At 47.3% G+C, this 19104-nt stretch overlaps 1 protein-coding gene and 2 long non-coding RNA genes across 5 annotated transcripts in view; 2 read left to right on the top strand and 1 right to left on the bottom strand.

Annotated features, from left to right (window-relative positions):
• The window catches only part of CACNA1A (calcium voltage-gated channel subunit alpha1 A), a 307938-nt gene that overhangs the window by 70115 nt on the left and 218719 nt on the right, over positions 1-19104 (top strand). The gene's annotated exons all lie outside the window — the stretch shown is intronic.
• The window catches only part of LOC144336747 (uncharacterized), a 36866-nt gene continuing 21225 nt past the window's right edge, over positions 3464-19104 (top strand). Inside the window, exon 1 of the long non-coding RNA XR_013409071.1 lies at positions 3464-3531. This is a non-coding gene — a long non-coding RNA (uncharacterized LOC144336747). The remainder of the gene's footprint in view (positions 3532-19104) is intronic.
• LOC144336742 (uncharacterized) overlaps positions 10711-19104 on the bottom strand; it is a 171959-nt gene continuing 163565 nt past the window's right edge. The window contains exons 2-3 of the long non-coding RNA XR_013409066.1: positions 12730-13094; positions 10711-11545 (exon numbers count right to left, since the gene is read on the bottom strand). This is a non-coding gene — a long non-coding RNA (uncharacterized LOC144336742). The remainder of the gene's footprint in view (positions 11546-12729; positions 13095-19104) is intronic.

Genomic DNA, 19104 nt, shown 5'->3' with positions numbered 1-19104 from the left:
GAATGAATGAGTGAGTGAATGAATGAATGAGTGAGTGAATGAGTGAGTGAGTGAATGAATGAGTGAGTGAGTGAATGACTGAGTGAATGAATAACTGAATTCATAGCTGATGGTACAGGCTTCATGGCTTTTGTTAGGTTTGCCCAGACATTGCTAGGGGACGGACAGAAGGAAGAAGAGCTATGCTTAATTCCAGTCCTGTTATTCTGTAGCAGGAGGAGAAAAGCAGGAACTGCCCGGCCTGATCTGGGTGGATTCAGGAGCAGCTGAGGTTCCGTTCTCATTTACAAACGGAATTCAAAAAGCCCCAACCTCAGAATCACACTCACCCCAGCAGCTGTGCCAGCCAAGGGGACAATGTGGGAAGCCTTGGGCACCAGGAATGCTGAGTGCCTCGAAAAAGCAGAAGGCTCAGGGAACAATCCCTGATTTTCCATTCCCTTGTCCCTTCTGAAGAAACAGGCAAAGGCAGGCCGGCCGCGGTGGCTCACGCCTGTAATCCCAACACTTTAGGAGGCTCAGGCGGGCAGACCACTTGAGGTCAGGAGTTCGAGACCAGCCTCGGCCAACATGATGAAACCCCATGTCTACTAAAAATACAAAAATTAGCTGGGTGTGGTGGTGCATCCTTGTAATCTCAGCTACTCAGGAGGCTGAGGCACGAGAATCACTTGAACTGGGTAGGTAGAGGTTTTAGTGAGCTGAGACCACGCCACTGCACTCCAGCCTGGATGACAGAGTGAGGCTCCATCTTAAAACAAAAGAAAACACAATAAAAACAGGCAAAACCTTGTATGTTTTTAAATTGTTGGTTCAACAGCAAAGCTCTGTAATAATGAACTGGACCCTGCAGTCAGACAATCTTGGGCTTCCCCAGTGCCCAGCTGCATGACCCGAGGGAGTTAAGATAAACACCAACATTCATCCACAATTTGTACGTAGTGCTGTTCTCAACATCTTGAGTAAATTATCTCATTTAATCCTCTAGGCACATCTTTCTTGGTAGGTGCTCTCATTGTCCCCAATGTACATCTGGGTGAACGAGGGCAGGCTGGCAGAGCACCCTTCCTGCTCACCTCTGTTGCTCTGCTGACCTCTGGCAAGCCTGTCGTCTCTCTGAGCCTCAGTTTCCCCATCTGAAAATTGGGGCTTATATTAGTCTGTTCTCACATTGCTATAAAGAAATGTCTGGCTGGGGCTGGGCGTGATGGCTCATGCTTGTAATCCCAGCACTTTGGGAGGTTGAGATGGGCAGATCACTTGAGGTCAGGAGTGTGAGACAAGCTTGGGCAATATAGCGAGACCCCATCTCTTCTAAAAATACAAAAAAAACAAACAAAAAATTAGCCAGGCCTGGTGATATGCACCTGTAATTCCAGCTACTTGGGAGGCTGAGGCAGGAGAATCACTTGAACTAGGGAGGCGGAGGTTACAGTGAGCCAAGACTGAGCCACTGCACTCCAGCCTGGGATACAGAGTGAGACTCCATCTCAAAAAAAAAATAATAATAATTTAAAAGAAAAATTTTTGAAAAGAAATGCCTGACTGGGCACAGTGGCTCACACCCATAATCCCAGCACTTTGGGAGGCCACGGTGGGAGGATTGCTTGAACCCAGGAGTTCCAGACCAACCTGGGCAACACAGTGAAATCCTGGCTCTACTGAAAGTACAAAAATTAGCCAGGTGTGCTGGCATGCGTCTGTGGTCGTGGCTACTCAGGAAGGTGAGGTGGGAGGATCGCTTGAGCCCGAGAGGCTAATGCTGCAGTGAGCTGTGATTGTGCCACTGTACTCCAGCCTGGGCAACAGAGTGAGACCTTGTAGGCCGGGAGTGGTGGCTCACGCCTGTAATCCCAGCACTTTGGGAGGCCAAGGCGGGTGGATCACGAGGTCAGGAGATCGAGACCATCCTGGCTAACACAGTGAAACCCTGTCTCTACTAAAAATACAAAAAATTAGCCGGGCCTGGTGGGGGGCACCTGTAGTCCCAGCTACTTAGGAGGCCGAGGCAGGAGAATGGCGTGAACCCAGGAGGCGGAGCTTGCAGTGAGCCGAGATCGCGCCACTGCACTCCAGCCTGGGCGACAGAGCAAGACTCTGTCTCAAAAAAGAAAACAAAAAAACCCCCAAAAAACAGAGTGAGATCTTGTCAAAAAAAAAAAAAAAAACCTGAGACTGGGGTAATTTACAAAGAAAAGAGGTGTAATTGACTCATGATTCTGCAGGCTCTATAGAAAGCATGGCAGCATCTGCTTAGCTTCTGGGGAGGCCTCAGGAAACTTACAATCATGGCAGAAGGTAAAGCTGGAGCAGGCGTCCTCACGTGGCCAGAACCGGAGGAAGAGAGTGAGGAGGTGCTACACACCTTTAAATGGCCGGATCTCACAAGAACTCACTCACTATCTCGAGAATAGCACCAAGGCGGAAATAATGCCCTCATGATCCAATCACCTTCCACCAGGCCCCACCTCCAACATCGGGGATTACAATTCACCATAAGATTTGGGTGGGGACAGGCACAGATCCAAAATACATGAAAAGTAATGGCAAAAACCACAATGACTTTTGCACCAGCCTAATATCTCAGGGCTCACTGTACCTATTTCACAGGGCAAATAAAGGTATCAGTAATAACAGTAGCCTGTAGTCCCAGCTATTCAGGAGGCTGAGACAGGAGGATCACTTGAATCCAGGAGGTCGAGGCTGCAGTGAGCTATGATCATGCCACTGCACTGCACCCTGGGTGACAGGGCGAAACCTTATCTCTAAAAATAATAACAATAACAACAATAGTGAACACAGATATAACATGTGTGTGGCCAGGCTGTGCCCTAAGGGCTCTGCAGGGATTATTTCATTCAGTCCCAGTCTCCCCATTTTACAGATGAGAAAATTGATATTCAGAAAAGCTAGAGCACTTTCCCCAAGCCACACGGCTGGGAAGTGGTAGAATTGGGGTTTGAATGAGGAAGCTTGCGTTCAGTGTTGAAGCTCTTAACTGCCACGCTCAATACATGGAGTACAGGTGGCTGAATCTGTGATTATCTGATTCAGGAAAGTAAAAACCCTGTTTCCAGGCTGTTTGCTGCTTGACTTGGTTCCCAGGGGATGGCCACTGGAGGGTGCAGTGTTGCCCAGGAGAGGTTAGCTAGACACCCTGCAACTATTCCATTGCTAATACTTATACTCGCTCTTGTTCTGCTGGGTGGTATGCAGCGAAGGGCTGTCTGAGCCCTTTGCAAAAATTCTCCCATTGGTGCCTCGCAGTGATTCTGAGGTTGGGGGTTGGAGCTTTTTGCATCCCTTATTTGCAGATGAGACACCAAAGCCCAGGTCAATAAACTGACATGCATCCCCTGCCCACTGGCCAGACCAAGGTCACTTCCCCACAACGCAGGCCCTGATCCAAGGCTCTGGGTACAAAGCAGTTTCCATGACTCTGGGGGTCCATCTTCTTCAGCTGACTTTTTTTTTTTCCTTTTTTTTTTTTTTTTTTTTGAGACAGGGTCTTGCTCTGTTGCCCAGCCTGGAGTGCAGTGGTGTGATCATAGCTTATTGCAGCCTTGACCTCCCAGGCTCAAGCGATCCCCCAACATCAGCCTTTTGAGTAGCTAGGACTACAGGCACACACCATGATGCCTGGCTAATTTTTTTTTTTTTTTTTGAGACAGAGTCTCACTCTGTCGCCCAGGCTGGAGTGCAGTGGTGCGATCTTGGCTCACTGCAAGCTCCACTTCCTGGGTTCACGCCATTCTCCTGCCTCAGCCTCCCGATTAGCTGGGACTACAGGTGCCCGCCACCACGCCTGGCTAATTTTTTGTATTTTTAGTAGAGACAGGGTTTCACTGTGTTAGCCAGATGCCTGGCTAATTTTTAAATTTTTTTGTAGAGGTGGGGTCTTGCTATGTTGCCCAAGCTGGTCTCAAACTCCTGGCCTCAAGCAATCTTCCTGCCTCAGCCTCCCAAAGTACTGCGATTACAGACATGAGCCACTGCACCCAGCCTAACTTTTTTTCTAACTGAAAAAGTAATTGTATATATTCATGGGGTACAATGTGATGTTTTGCTATATATGTTTACATTTTTGAATGATTAAATCAAGCCAATTAATATATCCACTACATCACATACTTATTTTTTGTGGTGAAAACACTTAAAATCTCTTTTAGCAGTTTTGAAATATACAATACCATATGTTGTATATTACATTATGTTGAAACATACACTACAATACGTTATCATTAATTGTGGTCACCATGCTGTGCAAAAGATCTCTAAAACTTATTCCTCCTATCTCACTGAAACTTTGTATCCTTTACCTAATATCTCCCCAATCCCTCCACCACCAACCCTTCGTAATCACCATTCTCTCTGCTTCCATGGGTTCAAATTTTTAATTTTTTTTAATTTTTAATTTTAATTTTTTATTTTATTTATTTATTTTTGAGATAGAGTCTCGCTGTGTCACCTAGTCTGGAGTGCAGTAGTGCCATCTCGGCTCACTGCAACCTCCGCCTCCTGGGTTCAAGCGACTCTCCAGCCTCAGCCTCCTGAGTAGCTGGGATTACAGGTGCTCGCCACCAGACCTAATTTTTGTATTTTTAATGGAGACGAGGTTTCACCATGTTGGCCAGGCCGGTCTCGAACTCCTGACCTCACCTCAAGTGATCCACCCACCTCGGCCTCTCAAAGTGCTGAGATTACAAGCGTTGAGCCACTGCCCCCAGCCTAAATTTTTTTTTTTTTTTTTTTTTTTTTTAGACAGATCTCACTCTGTTGCTAGTCTGGAGTGCAGTGGCATGATCTTGGCTCACTGCAACCTCTGCCTCTTGGGTTCAAGTGATTCTCCTGCCTCAGCCTCCCAAGTAGCTGGGACTAGAGGTGTGCACCACCACGCCCAGCTAATTTTTGTATTTTTAGTAGAGATGGGGTTTCACCATGTTGGCCAGGATGGTGTCGATCTCTTGACCTCGTGACCCGCCCGCATCAGCCTCCCAAAGTGCCGGGATTATGGGCCACCGCGCCCGGCCTCAAATTTTTTAGATCTCACACATAAGCGAGATTGTGCAGTATTTGTGTTTCTGTGTCTGGCTTGTTTCAACTTAGTATAATGTCCTCCAGGTTCATGCACGTTGTCGCAAAAGATGGAATTTCCTCCTTTTTCAGGACTGAATAGTATTTCATTGTGTAAATATACACCACATTTTCTTTGTCCATTCCTTTACTGATGGACATTTAGGTTGTACCCATATTGTGGCTGTTGTGAAGAGTGCTGTCATGAACACGGGTATGCAGCAGACTCTGAGGTGTTAGATGGATTACAGTTTCTCCAAAAGACCACCATCACCCAAACCTGCTCATCCTGCTGTATTTTCTATTTAGATAAAGGTGACTTCAACCCCCTGCAGTGCTCTGGCCTCAGACCTCCAGATCTTCCTCTGTGCCTCTATGCCTCTTTTTCTCCACCCCCTGCATCCAGTCTGTTAACACATCTTATTGGCTCTACCTTCAGAATCTACCCAGAATCCACCACCCACCTCTCACCACCTTCACAGCCCCACCCCAGTCCAGCCGCCATCATTCCTGGCCTGGACTAAACCAGTTGCCTTCCACCTCCACCCCCATCTGGTCTCTTAACTTCTGCCCTTGCCCCACCCCCAGGACTGTTCCCCACACAGCAGCCAGAGGGCGCCTGTGAGCAACTGAGTCAGGACCTGGCTCCTTTTTGCTCACCACCTCACTTGGAGAAAAAGCCCAAATTCTCCTCACAGGGACCCACAAAGCCTCCCCCCCGTCCCCCTCTATTCCCACTCTCCTTTCCACTCACTCGGCTTCAGCGACACAGATTCCCTGCTGTCCCTTACACACCAAGCACTCCCCAGCCTCAGGGCCTTCGCATAGGCTGTTCCCTCTGCCTGGAACAGTCTTCCCCCAGATATCTGCTTGACTCCCCCGTCTCACTTCCTTTGGGTCTTTGCTCAAGTGTCCTTCTAACATGTAACTGCCCCACCTGCACCGTGCCACCCTACTCCCCACCGCTAGGCTTAGTTTCCTTCTATACCCCTGAAGAGCATCTACCAAGCTATATTTACTTGTTTATTGGTTATTGCCAATCCCCCGCCCCGACTAGAATGCCAGTTCCATGAGGGCAGGGACTTCTGCCTGTTTTGTTCACTGCTATTCCCCCAGAGCCTAGAACACAGCCTGGCACATAGTAGATGTTCACTAAACAATTTGTAGTATGAATTGTCCCAGTAAGATCTTCCAGGGGAATCAAGTCCCTGCCGTGACTAGGTGGTAACATCCCCGCCCCCTGTCCACGTGCTTTCTCCTCCTGACCTGTTCGTCTCATTGTTCTAACAGTGGCTCACGCCTGTAATCCCAGCACTTTGGGAGGCCAAGAGGGCAGATCACCCGAGGTCAGGAGTTCGAGACCAGTCTGCCCAACATGATGAAATCCTGTCTGTACTAAAAATACAAACATTAGCTGGGCATGGTGCTGCGTGCCTGTAGTCCCAGCTACTCGGGAGGCTGAGGCAGGAGAATCGCTTAAACCCAGGAGGCAGAGGTTGCAGTGAGCTGAGATCATGCCACCAGGCCTGGCTAATTTTTGTATTTTTAGTGGAGACGAGGTTTCACCATGTTGGCCAGGCTGGTCTGGAACTCCTGACCTCAAGGGATCCACCCACCTCGGCCTCCCAAAGTGCTGAGATTACAGGTGTTGAACCACTGCACCCGGCCTAAGAGAGAGATCAAAGCATAGAGAGAGGAAGTAACTTCCCCAAGATCCTGCAGCTGAAGACTCTGGGGTTGCAAATGTATATTTATATATATATATATTTGTGGTTACATATGCGTAACATAAAATATACCGTTTTTAAGTGTATAGTTCAGCGGCGTTAAGTACACTCACATTGTTGTACAACGAGTGCTGCCATCCATCTCCAGAACTTTTGCATCTTGCAAAACTGAAACTCTGCCCCCAGGAAACTCATTATCCACTTCCTGCTCCCCCTCCCCCCTCCCCCCTCCCCCTCCCCTCCCCACTCTCCCTCCCCCCCCCACTCTCCCTCCCCCCTCCCCACTCTCCCTCCCCCCTCCCCCTCCCCACTCTGTACTCCCCCTCCCCTCCCTACTTCCCCTCCCCCCTCCCCCTTCCCCATTCTGTACTCCCCCTCCCCCTCCCCACTCCCCCCTCCCCACACCCCACTCTCCCCACCCCCTCCGCACTCCCCACTTCCCACTCCCCACTCCCCACTCCCCACTTCCCACTCCCCCCTCCCCCTCCCCACTCTCTACTCCCCCCTCCCCACTCCCCCAGCCCACTCCCCCAGCCCCTGGCACCCACCATTTTACTTTCTGTCTCTGTGAATTTGGCTACTTTGGGCCTCCCCTGTGAGTAGAATCATACAGTATTTGTCTTTTTGTGACTGGTTTGTTTCACGGAGCATAATGTCCTCCAGTTTCATCCATGTTGTAGCATGAGTCAGAATTTCCTTCTTTTCCAGGCCGAATCGTATTCCATTGTGTGGATGGACCACGGTTTGTTTATCCGTTCATCCATCGATGGGCACTTGGTTTCCACCTTTTGGCTATTGTAAATAATGCTGCTGTGAACCTGTGTGTACAAATAGCTGAGTCCCTGCTTTCAATTCTTTTAGATATAGACCCAGAAGTGGAATTTTTTTCAAATCAAGATTTGACCCACTGGGGCCCTTGGAGGTCTCATTGGTTCTGAAGCTTTTTTTTTTTTCTGAACACTTAGAAACTAAAAATAGGAGTGAGGGGCACAGTGGGGGGGGGCCACACATCTCTCGTGTCAGCGTTTTTAAAAAACGCCCCAGGAGGAAGATGTGTGAAATCCCTCCCTTCCCCCCGCTCCCACCCCCTCCAGGATCTCAAAATACCCCTTGTTTTAGGAAGCGGCTGTGACATCAGGCAGGCAGCGTGTGGCATCTGAGACACAATATCGCAAGTGGCTGGGAGCCCAGAGAAACCAGGACAGGCGTGCTGGGGATGTGGACTAGAGATGGAGCTAATTTTAGTGGCTGAAGAGGCTGCAAGAAGAGAGAGAAAGGGGTGTGTGTGTGTGTGTGTGTGTGTGTGTGTGTGTGTGTGTACGCACAGTGATAGAGGCTGGAGGGGGAGAAATGACGGATAAATCAGCTTGGGCAGAGGAAAGCTAACGGGCAGAGGAGTGAGACTCAGCCCAGAAGGTGGTCAGCAAATCTAAAGATGTGTGCCCGAGGGTCAGGGTGGTGGGGAGAATTCGCAGGCAAGTCGTAGAGAGGCTATTCCATTTACGGAGGCTCGCTCTGTGTGAGGCACGATCCACCTGTGCCGCCCTCAAGGCCATTCTGAGAACACCACTGTTGTTGTCCTCCTTTTATGAGTAGGGAAACTGAGGCATTGAGCTGCGTCCATTCTTCAGTGAGAAGCAGGGAGAACATACAATAGAAGCAAAGAAATACAAACATGAAGGCTCTCAGGGTCTATGTGGTTGGCTGTGACATCCATGAGAGCGGATCTCAGGTTGAAGGAAAGACTCAGGTGGCAGAAAGTAGTTGAACATTTGGATTTGGGAATCCTGGTGGACGTGGCAAAAATTCTGGCTTTTCCCTTCACGGGCTGTGGGACCACTCTGACCTGCAGTTTCCTGATCTGTGAAATGGAACGATGCCACCTGTCTCAGCGTTGTTGTGAGGATGCGAGGAGATGATCCATGTAAAATGCCCACTAGGGGGCTCGCTCCAGGGTAGATTCTCAGCAAATGGTAGTCATGGTTTTTGTTACATTTGGGGATATTGGCAGGTAAAAAGGAAATACTTCATTCATTCCAAAATTGCTCACTGAGTTTCTACTGTGTGCTAGGCCCTGGTGACACAGTGGTAACAAGACAGGCCTGCTTTCTGCCCTTGTAAAACTTCAGTTCAACTACATTGTACTCATCAGCCTGATAATCCAGGCAAATTGTGATGACAATAACAACTAGCATTTACTATGAGCCCTTTACAAATATTAACCCATGTAATCTTCTAAAGAGCCTATAAATAAGAGCTGTTGCCAGGCGCAGTGGCTTATTCCTGTAATCCCAGCACTTTGGGAGGCCAAGGCAGGTGGATCACCTGAGGTCAGGAGTTCAAGACCAGCCTGACCAATATGGTGAAACCCTCTCTCTACTAAAAATACAAAAATTAACCAGGCGTGGTGGCAGGTGCCTGTAATCCCAGCTACTTGGCTGAGGTAAGAGAATCACTTGAACCCAGGAGGCGGAGGTTGCAGTGAGCCAAGATCGCTCTGCTGCACTCCAACCTGGAGGACAAGAGTGAAATTCCATCTCAAAAAAATAAATAAAATAAGAGCTGTTATTATCCACATTTTACCTATGAGGAAACCGATGCCCAGAGAGGTTAAGTAACTTTCCGAAGGTCACACAGCTACTGAGTGGTAGAGCTGGGATTCAGACCCAGGAGTGTGGTCCCAGAGTGTGTGTGTGTTTTTTTTGTTTGTTGGTTGGTTTGTTTTTTGTTTTGTTTTGTTTTTACCGCTGTGCTTTCCTGCCTCTCCAATAGAAGTAATCACCAGTCACATTGAGCAGTTGCTACGTGCCAGGCCCTTAACACACATCTCCTTGGATCTTTGCAAAGAATCCTAAAAGCGTGGTGGTTCACGATCTACATTTTATGGAGAGAGAGATCAAAGCATAGCGAGAGGAAGTAACTTGCCCAGGATCCTGCAGCTGAAGACTCTGGGGTTGCAAATTTGGGACGGCCCTGGACCCTGCATTCCAGCTTCTAGCAGCTAACAGGGGGAATGCCTTTTTTGTTTGTTTGTTTTTTTGTTTTTTTTTGAGACAGAGTTTCACTCTTCTTGCCCGGACTGGAGTGCAATGGCATGATCTCAGCTCACTGCAACCTCTGCCTCCCGGGTTCAAGCGATTCTCCTGCCTCAGCCTCCTGAGTAGCTGAGATCACAGGCATGCGTCACCACGCCCGGCTAATTTTGTATTTTTTAGTAGAGATGGGGTTTCTCCATGTTGGTCAGGCTGGTCTCTAAATCCTGACCTTAGGTGATCCGCCCATCTCGGCCTCCCAAAGTGTTAGGAATACAGGCGTGAGCCACCGTGCGTGGCCTGGTGGGGGACCACTTTTATTGGTGCATTTCTTCCATTTTCTCTGTGTCTGTGTAAAGATACACACCCCAAGCCCCTTGGCTATGAACCGTGGGCCATAATTAGTTAATGGAAGGTAAATGTTTTAGAGATGGAAATTGCTGTGCTTTTTTTTTCCCCCTAGGCATTGTTGCCCGCATGCTAATGCAGCACAGCGTGCCTTTCTTCTCTCAGGCGTTTTTAGACAAATTCTATTTTCCCTAAAATATTTTGCCAAAGAAAATAGCAAGTGGGAAAGACGTTCAGAGACTCAGGCAGAGAGAGGAAACCATTCCCTTGGGTTTAAACAGAATGGCAGAGTGGTTAACAGCACAGATCTTGAGTTAGGTGGATGCCAATTTGTGATTTATTTCCCAGCAAGCAAGACGCTGGCTCTCTGTGTACCTCAGTTTACTTGTTTGTCAAATGAGGAGAATAATGGTGCCTACCACCAGCTTACCAGTTGCCTCTCTAGCTATGTCTGATCTGCTGTTAACCACGCCCACTATGTTTTTAATTCCAAGTATTAGAATTGTTTTTTTCCTACAGGCTCTGTCTGATCTTTTTTTTTTTTTTTTTTTTTTTTTTTTTGAGACGGAGTCTCGCTCTGTTGCCCAGGCTGGAGTGCAGTGGCCGGATCTCAGCTCACTGCAAGCTCCGCCTCCTGGGTTCACACCATTCTCCTGCCTGCCACCTCGCCCAGCTAGTTTTTTGTATTTTTTAGTAGAGACAGGGTTTCACTGTGTTAGCCAGGATGGTCTCGATCTCCTGACCTCGTGATCCGCCCGTCTCGGCCTCCCAAAGTGCTGGGATTACAGGCTTGAGCCACCGCGCTGTCTGATCTTTTTAAATCCTGCTTCATCTTTTGTAGTATTGTTTCCCTGCAGCAGGATTTCTCAACCGTGGCATAATTGACATTTTGGGCTAGATAATCCTTGGACGTGAGCCCCCACCCTGTGCACTCTAAGACACTTTGAACATCCCTGGCCTCTCACCCCACTCAATGCCAGTAGCAGCCCCTCCCCAGCTGTGATAGCCAAAAATGGCTCAGATATTGCCAAATGAAATGTCCCATGGAGGGTAGAGTTGCCCCCACTTGAGAATTGTTCTGTAGGTATTTTCAAGCATGTCTTACATTTCCTTGAGTATAATATGCAAAAGAAAAGGCTAAATCTACAGAAACCCACAATGTGCAAAGAATTTTTATAATCAGTGTCCAGTAACTTAAGTATCTAGAAGTGTTATGGCATTTTTTCTGCTGTCTCTTGTTTCCCATGATTCCTCATTCCGGTGTCTTGTTTCCTTGAATGTCTTGTTATCTTTGGTTGTGTGAAGCTCATTTTCCACGGGACGCTATTTTTGTTTTGTTTTGTTTTGTTTTGAGACAGAGTTACACTCGGTCACCCAGGTTGGAGTGCAGTGGTGCAATCTCAGCTCACTGCAACCTCAGCCTCCCAGGCCCAAATGATTCTCCTGCCTCAGCCTCCTGAGTAGCTGGGATTACAGGCATGTGCCACCACACCCAGCTAATTTTTTTGTATTTTTAGTAGAGACAGGGTTTCACCACGTTGGCCAGGCTGGTTTTGAACTCCTGACCTCAAGTGATCAACCCACCTTGGCCTCCCAAAGTGCTAGGATTACAGGTGTGAGCCCCCGTGCCCAGCCTCCATGGGACACTGTTGAAGGGAGTTAATTGAGGCCTACAATGAAAGCGTACCCTCCATGGACAATTTGCATTTCCTTTTTCCAGGTACCTGGGACACTCCCAGTCTAGGACTGTTGTAGACTTTTAGACCAACAATGTGTTGAGAATTTAGGTCACCAGTGTCTGCAAAAGCCAGCTGTGGTTATAATTTCTCAAAGACTTTTCTTTGTCTCCTTTTCTGCAAAGTGCCAAAGTAACTTCCTCAAAAATTTCTGGGGATGGAAAGACGGGAGTACATTAACTTCAGGTTTCTTACCTGAAAGTGATAGCCTGTTGGGGCCCCATCCTACTTGGGGAGTGGTGTGTCTCCTTTGAGACTTTCTAACGCGTGTGTACCCTGGAGTTTGCCCCACCCCTGCTCCCCAGAAGGCCATAAAACTTGAAGTGCGGTTCGGTGGGTTAGACAGATGCCCTCGGGGCAAAAGTGATTTTAATGCTCCGGTAGATGCTCAGGTTACCTCCAGGAAATTCTTTACTTCACTAATTTATTTGGGGCTGATAATTACTAATTGTCAGGTCTTTCTTGTTTCAACAACATGGCCTTCAGATTTTATGCAGGATTTGTCAGTTTTCAGCAAGAGTGTCAGCCTTATTACCCAGCTTACTATATTAGAAATAGATGTCTGGGTCAGGCGCAGTGGCTCACACCTGTAATGCCAGCACTTTGGGAAGCTAAGATGCATGGAACATGAGGTCAGGAGTTCGAGACCAGCCTGGCCAACATGGTGAAACCCCATCGATACTAAAGATGAAAAAAATTAGCTGGGTGTGCTGGTGCACGCCTATAATCCCAGCTACTCGGGAGGCTGAGGCAAGAGAATTGCTTGAACCTGGGAGGCGGAGGTTGTAATGAGCCAAGATTGCACCACTGCACTCCAGCCTGGGTGGTGGGGCGAGACTCTGTCTCAAAAAAAGAAATAAATGCCTGTTGTATGGATTATTTAAAACAGCAGATGGCCAAGAACTATGACTCATGCCTGTAATCCCAGCACTTTGAGTGGCTAAGGTGGGGGGATCACTTGAGGCCAGGAGTTAGAGACCAGCATGGGAAACATAGCAAGACCTCCATCTCTGCAAAAATAAAGTAAAATAAGTTAGTGTGCATGGTGGTGCAGACATGCTTCTAGCCCTAGCTACTCAGGAGGCTGAGGCAGGAGGATCACTTGAACCTAGGAATTTGAGGCTACAGTGATCTATCATCATGCCATTGCACTCCAGCCTGGGTGACAGATCAAGACCCTGCCTTTAAAACATAAAAATAAATACAAATTAACTTAAAAATAAATAAATAAATAATAGAACATCCAACACAGTTCTTGGTATGCATTGGCTATTTTTTGTTTGTTTATTTTGTTTTGTTTTGTTTTGTTTTTTGAGACGGAGTCTCACTCTTGTTGCCCAGGCTGGAGTACAATGGCATGATCTCGGCTCACTGCAACCTCCACCTCCTGAGTTCAAGTGGTTCTCCTACTTCAGCCTCCCGAGTAGCTGGGATTACAGGCATGCGCCACCACTCCCAGCTGTTTTTTTGTATTTTTAGTAGAGATGGGGTTTCTCCATGTTGGTCAGGCTGGTCTCAAACTCCCGACCTCAGGTGATCCGCCCACCTCGGCCTCCCAAAGTGCTGGAATTACAGGCGTGAGCCACTGCACCCAGCTGGCTGTTTTGATTGTTAAATGAAGATGGTATGAAAGGGAAAGAAGAACAGTGACATTTGCAAGGGACACTCCCTGGAGGGCAGGGCAAGGGGGGCTGTGGAGTGGAAAGGTCAGAGAGTATGATACAGGTTGCCTTGGGTGATGTTTTAGATTTTAGCCAACATTGGCAAAGAGCCTCATTTATTTCTCAGAGTAGCTCTGGCTACTGGAAATGCTGCACAACTTAAGCTGGACTTTCTAGAAGAAAATTCTTGACCAGGTGCGGTGGCTCACACCTGTAAATCACTTTGGGAGGCTGAGGCAGGTGGAACACTTGAGCTGAAGAGTTTGAGACCAGACTGGGCAGTGTGGCAAAACCTCATCTCTACAAAAAAATATACAAAAATTAGCCAGGCATGGTGGTGCATGCCTGTATCCCAGCTACTCGGGAGGCTGAGGTGGGAGGATTGCTTGAACCTGGAGAGGTAGAGGTGGTAGTGAGCCAAGATTGTGCCACTGCACTCCCATTTGAATGACAGAGCAAGACCCTGCCTCAAAAAAAAAAAAAAAAAAAAGAAAAAAAAGAAAACAGAAAAGAAAAGAAAAGAAAATTATCTCTGGGATTCAATCCTGGCCCACACAGCATTGGCTTCACTTCACCTCCTTCTCCCCTCAGATACACAGCACCACTCCCCCAAGCTTCATCAACTTTATCTCTGATCTGGGTGCTGTGACTTGTCCCCATTCCTGGCCAGAATTTGAGGTACGGATGAACCCACTAGCCCTCCATCACGCACTCTGCCATGAAAGCACACTGCGTGCTGATTGCTATCTTTGATCTCCTTTCTGCCTTGCCCTCTAGACTCTGAGCTGCTTGGAGACAGAGACCAGTTTTGTCCATCTCCAAATCCCCTAAAGTCCTGTGGCCAGCAAGCAGGTAGGACATCTGAAAGTTCATCAGAGAGGGAATTGCTTTTCTCTTGAGATGCAGCTGGAACAGGAATCTTATTGACCTGGAGTAGCTTCAAGGTTGGAAGAGTATGTGTCAGGGTTCTTCAAGATCTCTCTCAAGTTTGAAGTTTGCTAAAAGGGCTCACAGGACCCAGAAAAGCTGTGAAATTCAGTTATGGTTATTTCAGTGAAATTACAGTGGACGGATAGAGATTAAAATCTGCAAAGCAAAAGATGCACAAGGCAATGTCCAGGGGAGATCAGGCATGATCTTCCAGCTGTCCACTCCCAATGCAGTTACGCAAACAGTGTTCAATTCTCCCAGCAATGGTGTGTGACAATGTACAGTGTACTGCCAAGCAGAGAAGCTCACTTGAGCCTTGGTGTCCAGGGTTTTTACTGGGGCTCAGTTACATTGACATGGAGCACCCATGTGACTGACTTGAACTGCTGGGTCTCTGGCACACTCCAAGATCAAACTGATATAGTGTGACCCAGAGCCCCAGCTGAACACAAACGGGCAGTCACCATAGATCCCATTGTGAGCATAAACTATGAGGCATGGCCCAAGGCCCTAGATATACAGATATTCCTTCCAGGAGCCAGCCACGGGCCAGTCTTTCCTTTGGAATATGTGGAGTTTGAACTCCCCAACCCCAAGGAGTTAACTCTTTTTTTTTTTTTTTTTTTTGAGATGGAGTTTTGCTCTGTCTCCCAGGCTGGAGTGCAGTGACGTGATCTTGGCTCACTGCAAGCTCCACCTCCCAGGTTCACACCATTCTCCTGCCACAGCCTCGCCAGCAGCTGGGACTACAGGTGCCCACCACCGCGCCTGGCTAATTTTTTTGTATTTTTAGTAGAGATGGGGTTTCACCATGTTAGCCAGGATGGTCTCGATCTCCTGACCTCGTGATCCGCCTGCCTTGGCCTCCCAAAGTGCTGGGATTACAGGAGTTAACTTTTTACTACACAGAATATAAATATCACCAAGTCTTTGTTCTTGTCAAGTCCTTTCAAGGTGACCCATTGCTCTTAGCAGTGTCTTTGAGACCCTGTATCTTCTGGCCTTGACCCACATCACCTGTGTTATCTCTCCACTCTAGCTGCATTGAACTCTGCTTTTTTGAGGCTCAGTCTCACTCCATCACCCAGGCTGAAGTGCAGTAGTACAGTCACAGCTCACTGCAGCCTCAAACTCCTGGGCTCAAGTGATCCTCCCACCTCAGCCTCCTGAGTAGCTGGGACCACAGGCACATGCCATTACACCCAGCTAATATTTTTATTTTTAGTAAAGATGGAGTCTCACTATGTTTCCCAGGGTGGTCTCAAATTCCTGGGCTCAAGCAGCCCTCCCATCTTGGCCTTCCAAAGTGTTGGCATTACAGGAGTGAGCCACCACATCCAGCCCATTGAACTTTTTAACGATCCCCTACCATCCTATACTTTCTGTCACTGGATAGCCTTGGAATTATTTTTCCTTCTTGTTGAAATACTCTTCTTCTTTCCTCCCTTTGCTGTCAAGTCTCAGAATAGGCATTATTTCCTCCAGAAACCCTCTCCTGACCCTCCAAGTCTGGATGAGGACACTTCCTTTGCCCAGAGAGTGCCTCTTTTAGTCCTCTCAGGTGGCTATAATAAAATACCCTGAACTGGGTGTCTTATATACCTCAGAAATTTATTTTCCACGGTTCTGGAGGCTGGGAAGATCAAGGCACTGACAGATTTGGTGTCTGATGAGGGGCCATTTCTTGTTTCATAGAAGGTGTCTTCCTACCCCATCCTCACATGGTGAAAAGAGTCAAGGCAGCTCTCTGAAACCTCTTTTATGAAAGCATAAATCCCTCTGTCTTCATGATCTAATCACCTCCCAAAGGCCCCACTTCCTAATATCTTCACATTGGTGACTAGGTTTCAACATATGAATTTGAGAAAGATACAGACATTCAGACCATGGCAGTGCTCTTCCACCAGGTTTTTTTTTTTTTTAATCCCACTGTATTATAATTGAGGTTTAAATAATCTGCTTTCCTTCCCTTAGATTGTAAGCTCCATGAGAGCAGGGCCCTACCCATCCAATCATTGTCCTATCCCCAGTGACTACAACTTCCTGGGTACATAATTAATATTTATTATATTATGTAGCAAAGATATGCTGCCATACTAAGAGACCCAAAAGGCCATGGGATTAAAACCTTAAAGAAAAAATAATAATTTCTCTCCTATAATAGCTACAAGGTTAGCCATGCAGGTTGGCAGGGAAGCTCACTTCCACAAAGTCACTCAGGGATTCAGGCTCCTGCTGCCCTCTTCTTCTACCACCAAATGATCTTCAGCATCATTTGCACAATCAAAACTTAACTGGTCTTGAATAGGCAGAAGAGGGGTGTCTCTTCCAATTTCTTAAGTCTCAGACCCAAAAGTGGCAGCCGTCACTTCCACTGACATATCATTGAAGGAAACTTAATCATGTGATCATACCAAACTGCTAGGGATGCTGGGAAATGTAGTTTTCTTGGGAAGTCCAGGACGTGGCTAAATTTCCATTCCTGTAGAAGATGGTGGGGGATGGAGAAGTGGTGGACATCCAGTGGTTGCTACCATATTTATTGAATCAAATTGTCAGACAGGACCTATCTGATAAGGGGTTCTTTTCCAGAATTAATTGAATGATTAAATCAGGGGCAAAGGTGTGTCACCTTATCCTTCTCTGCCTATATTGGCTTTCTAGGGCTGCTATAAGAGAGTACCATGAACTTGGTGGCTTAAAACAGCAGAAATTTATTTTCTCGCAGTTCTGGAGGCTAGAAGCCTAAAATCAAGGTGTCAGCAAAGCCACCTGGACAGCTGCTCTAGGGAAGAATTCTTCCTTGCCTCTTCTGGTAGCTCCTGGCAACCCTTGGTATTCTTTGTCTGGCATCCACTTCAATCTCTGCCTCCATCTTCGTTTGCCTTTTTTCTCTGTGTGTCTATGTCCTTTCCTCTTCTTAGAAGGATACCAGTCATTGAATTTAGGGCTTACTCTAAATCCGGGATGATCTCACCTCAAGAGCCTTAATTAATTACATCTGCAAAGAGCTTATTTCAAAACAAGATTGCATTCTGAGGTTTCAGTAGACACGAATTTGGGGGAGACAGTATTCAACTCAATTCACTGCTTTATTTAAGAAAAGAGACTATGAAGTGAGCCTTCTTCTGCTTGAGAGAGAGAGAGCCTTTCTGTGCAACAGGTCAATGAATGGGTGCGGCTGTATTCCACATAACTTTATAAAAATAGATGGCCAGCCTATGGGGTTTGCTGACCCCTGCCCAAAAATCCCAAAGTCAACAGCAGTCTTTTTTTTTTTCTATTTTTTAATTTATTTTTATTTTTATGTTGAGACAGAATCCCGCTCTGTTGCCCAGGCTGGAGTGCAGTGGTCGCAGCTCACTGCAACCTCTACCTTCCAGATACAAGCGATTCTCCTGCCTCAGCCTCCTGAGTGGCTGGGACTACAGGTGTTCGCCACCATGCCCAGCTAATTTTTGTATTTTTAGTAGAGACAGGGTTTCACCGTGTTGGCCAGGCTGGTCTCGAACTGCTGACCTCAAGTGATCCACCCGCCTCGGCCTCCCAAAGTGCTGGGATTACAGGCAGGAGCCACCATGCCCAGCTAGGATTCTCTTCATTTTAACAACATTCTTACTTGTCCCACATCCACTCCACCCTGGGTCTAGTTAGATAAAAGAATCTACAGATCTTGTTTAGCTGACATTGTCCTGGGGGATATTTTTTAATCTTTTGAGACAAAGTCTCACTCTGTTGCCCAGGCTGGAGTGCAGTGGCCTGATAACAGCTCACTGCAGCCGCGACCTCCTGGGCTCAAGCGATCCTCCCACCTCAGCCTCCAGAGTAGCTGGTACCACAGATGAATGCTACCACACCCAGCTAATTTATAAATTTCTTGTAGAGGTGTGGTCTCCCTATGTTACCAAAGGCTGGTCTCAAACCCCTGGGCTCAAAAGAGCCTCCCACCTTGACCTCCCAAAGTGCTGGGATTACAGGTATGAGCCACTGTTTCCAGCCCTGGGAATATAGTCTAAGAACTGAGTCATTACGCGATTTTGTCATTGTGTGGACATCATGTAGTGAGCTTACACAAACCTAGATGGTATAAACTACTGCACACCTCAGTTATGGGGTATACCCCATTGCTCCTAAGCTGCAAACCGCACAGCAGGTTACTGTCCTGAATACTGTAGGCAGTTGTAACACAATGGTAAGTATTTGTGTATCTAAACATATCTAGGCCGGGCGCGGTGGCTCATGCCTGTAATTTCAGATCACCTGAGGTCAGGAGTTCGAGACCAGCCTGGCCAACATGGCAAAACTCCATCTTTCCTAAAAAATGCCAAAATTAGCCAGGTGTGGTGGCAGGCACCTGTAATCCCAGCTATTCGGGAGGCTGAGGCAGGAGAATCACTGGAACCTGGGAGGCGGAGGTTGCAGTGAGCTGAGATCATGCCACTGCACTCCAGCCTGGGTGACAGAACGAGACTCCATCTCAAAATAAATAAATAAATAAATAAATAAATAAATAAATAACATATCTAAACAAAAAAGGTACAATAAAAATACAGTATTATAACCATATGAGACCACCATTGTATAGGCAGTCCGTTGT

Source organism: Macaca mulatta, chromosome 19 (genome assembly GCF_049350105.2).
Source record: "Macaca mulatta isolate MMU2019108-1 chromosome 19, T2T-MMU8v2.0, whole genome shotgun sequence".
NCBI lineage: Eukaryota > Metazoa > Chordata > Mammalia > Primates > Cercopithecidae > Macaca > Macaca mulatta.
The sequence above is the reverse complement of the archived record's forward strand: the minus strand, read 5'-3'. Positions and strand labels throughout refer to the sequence as shown.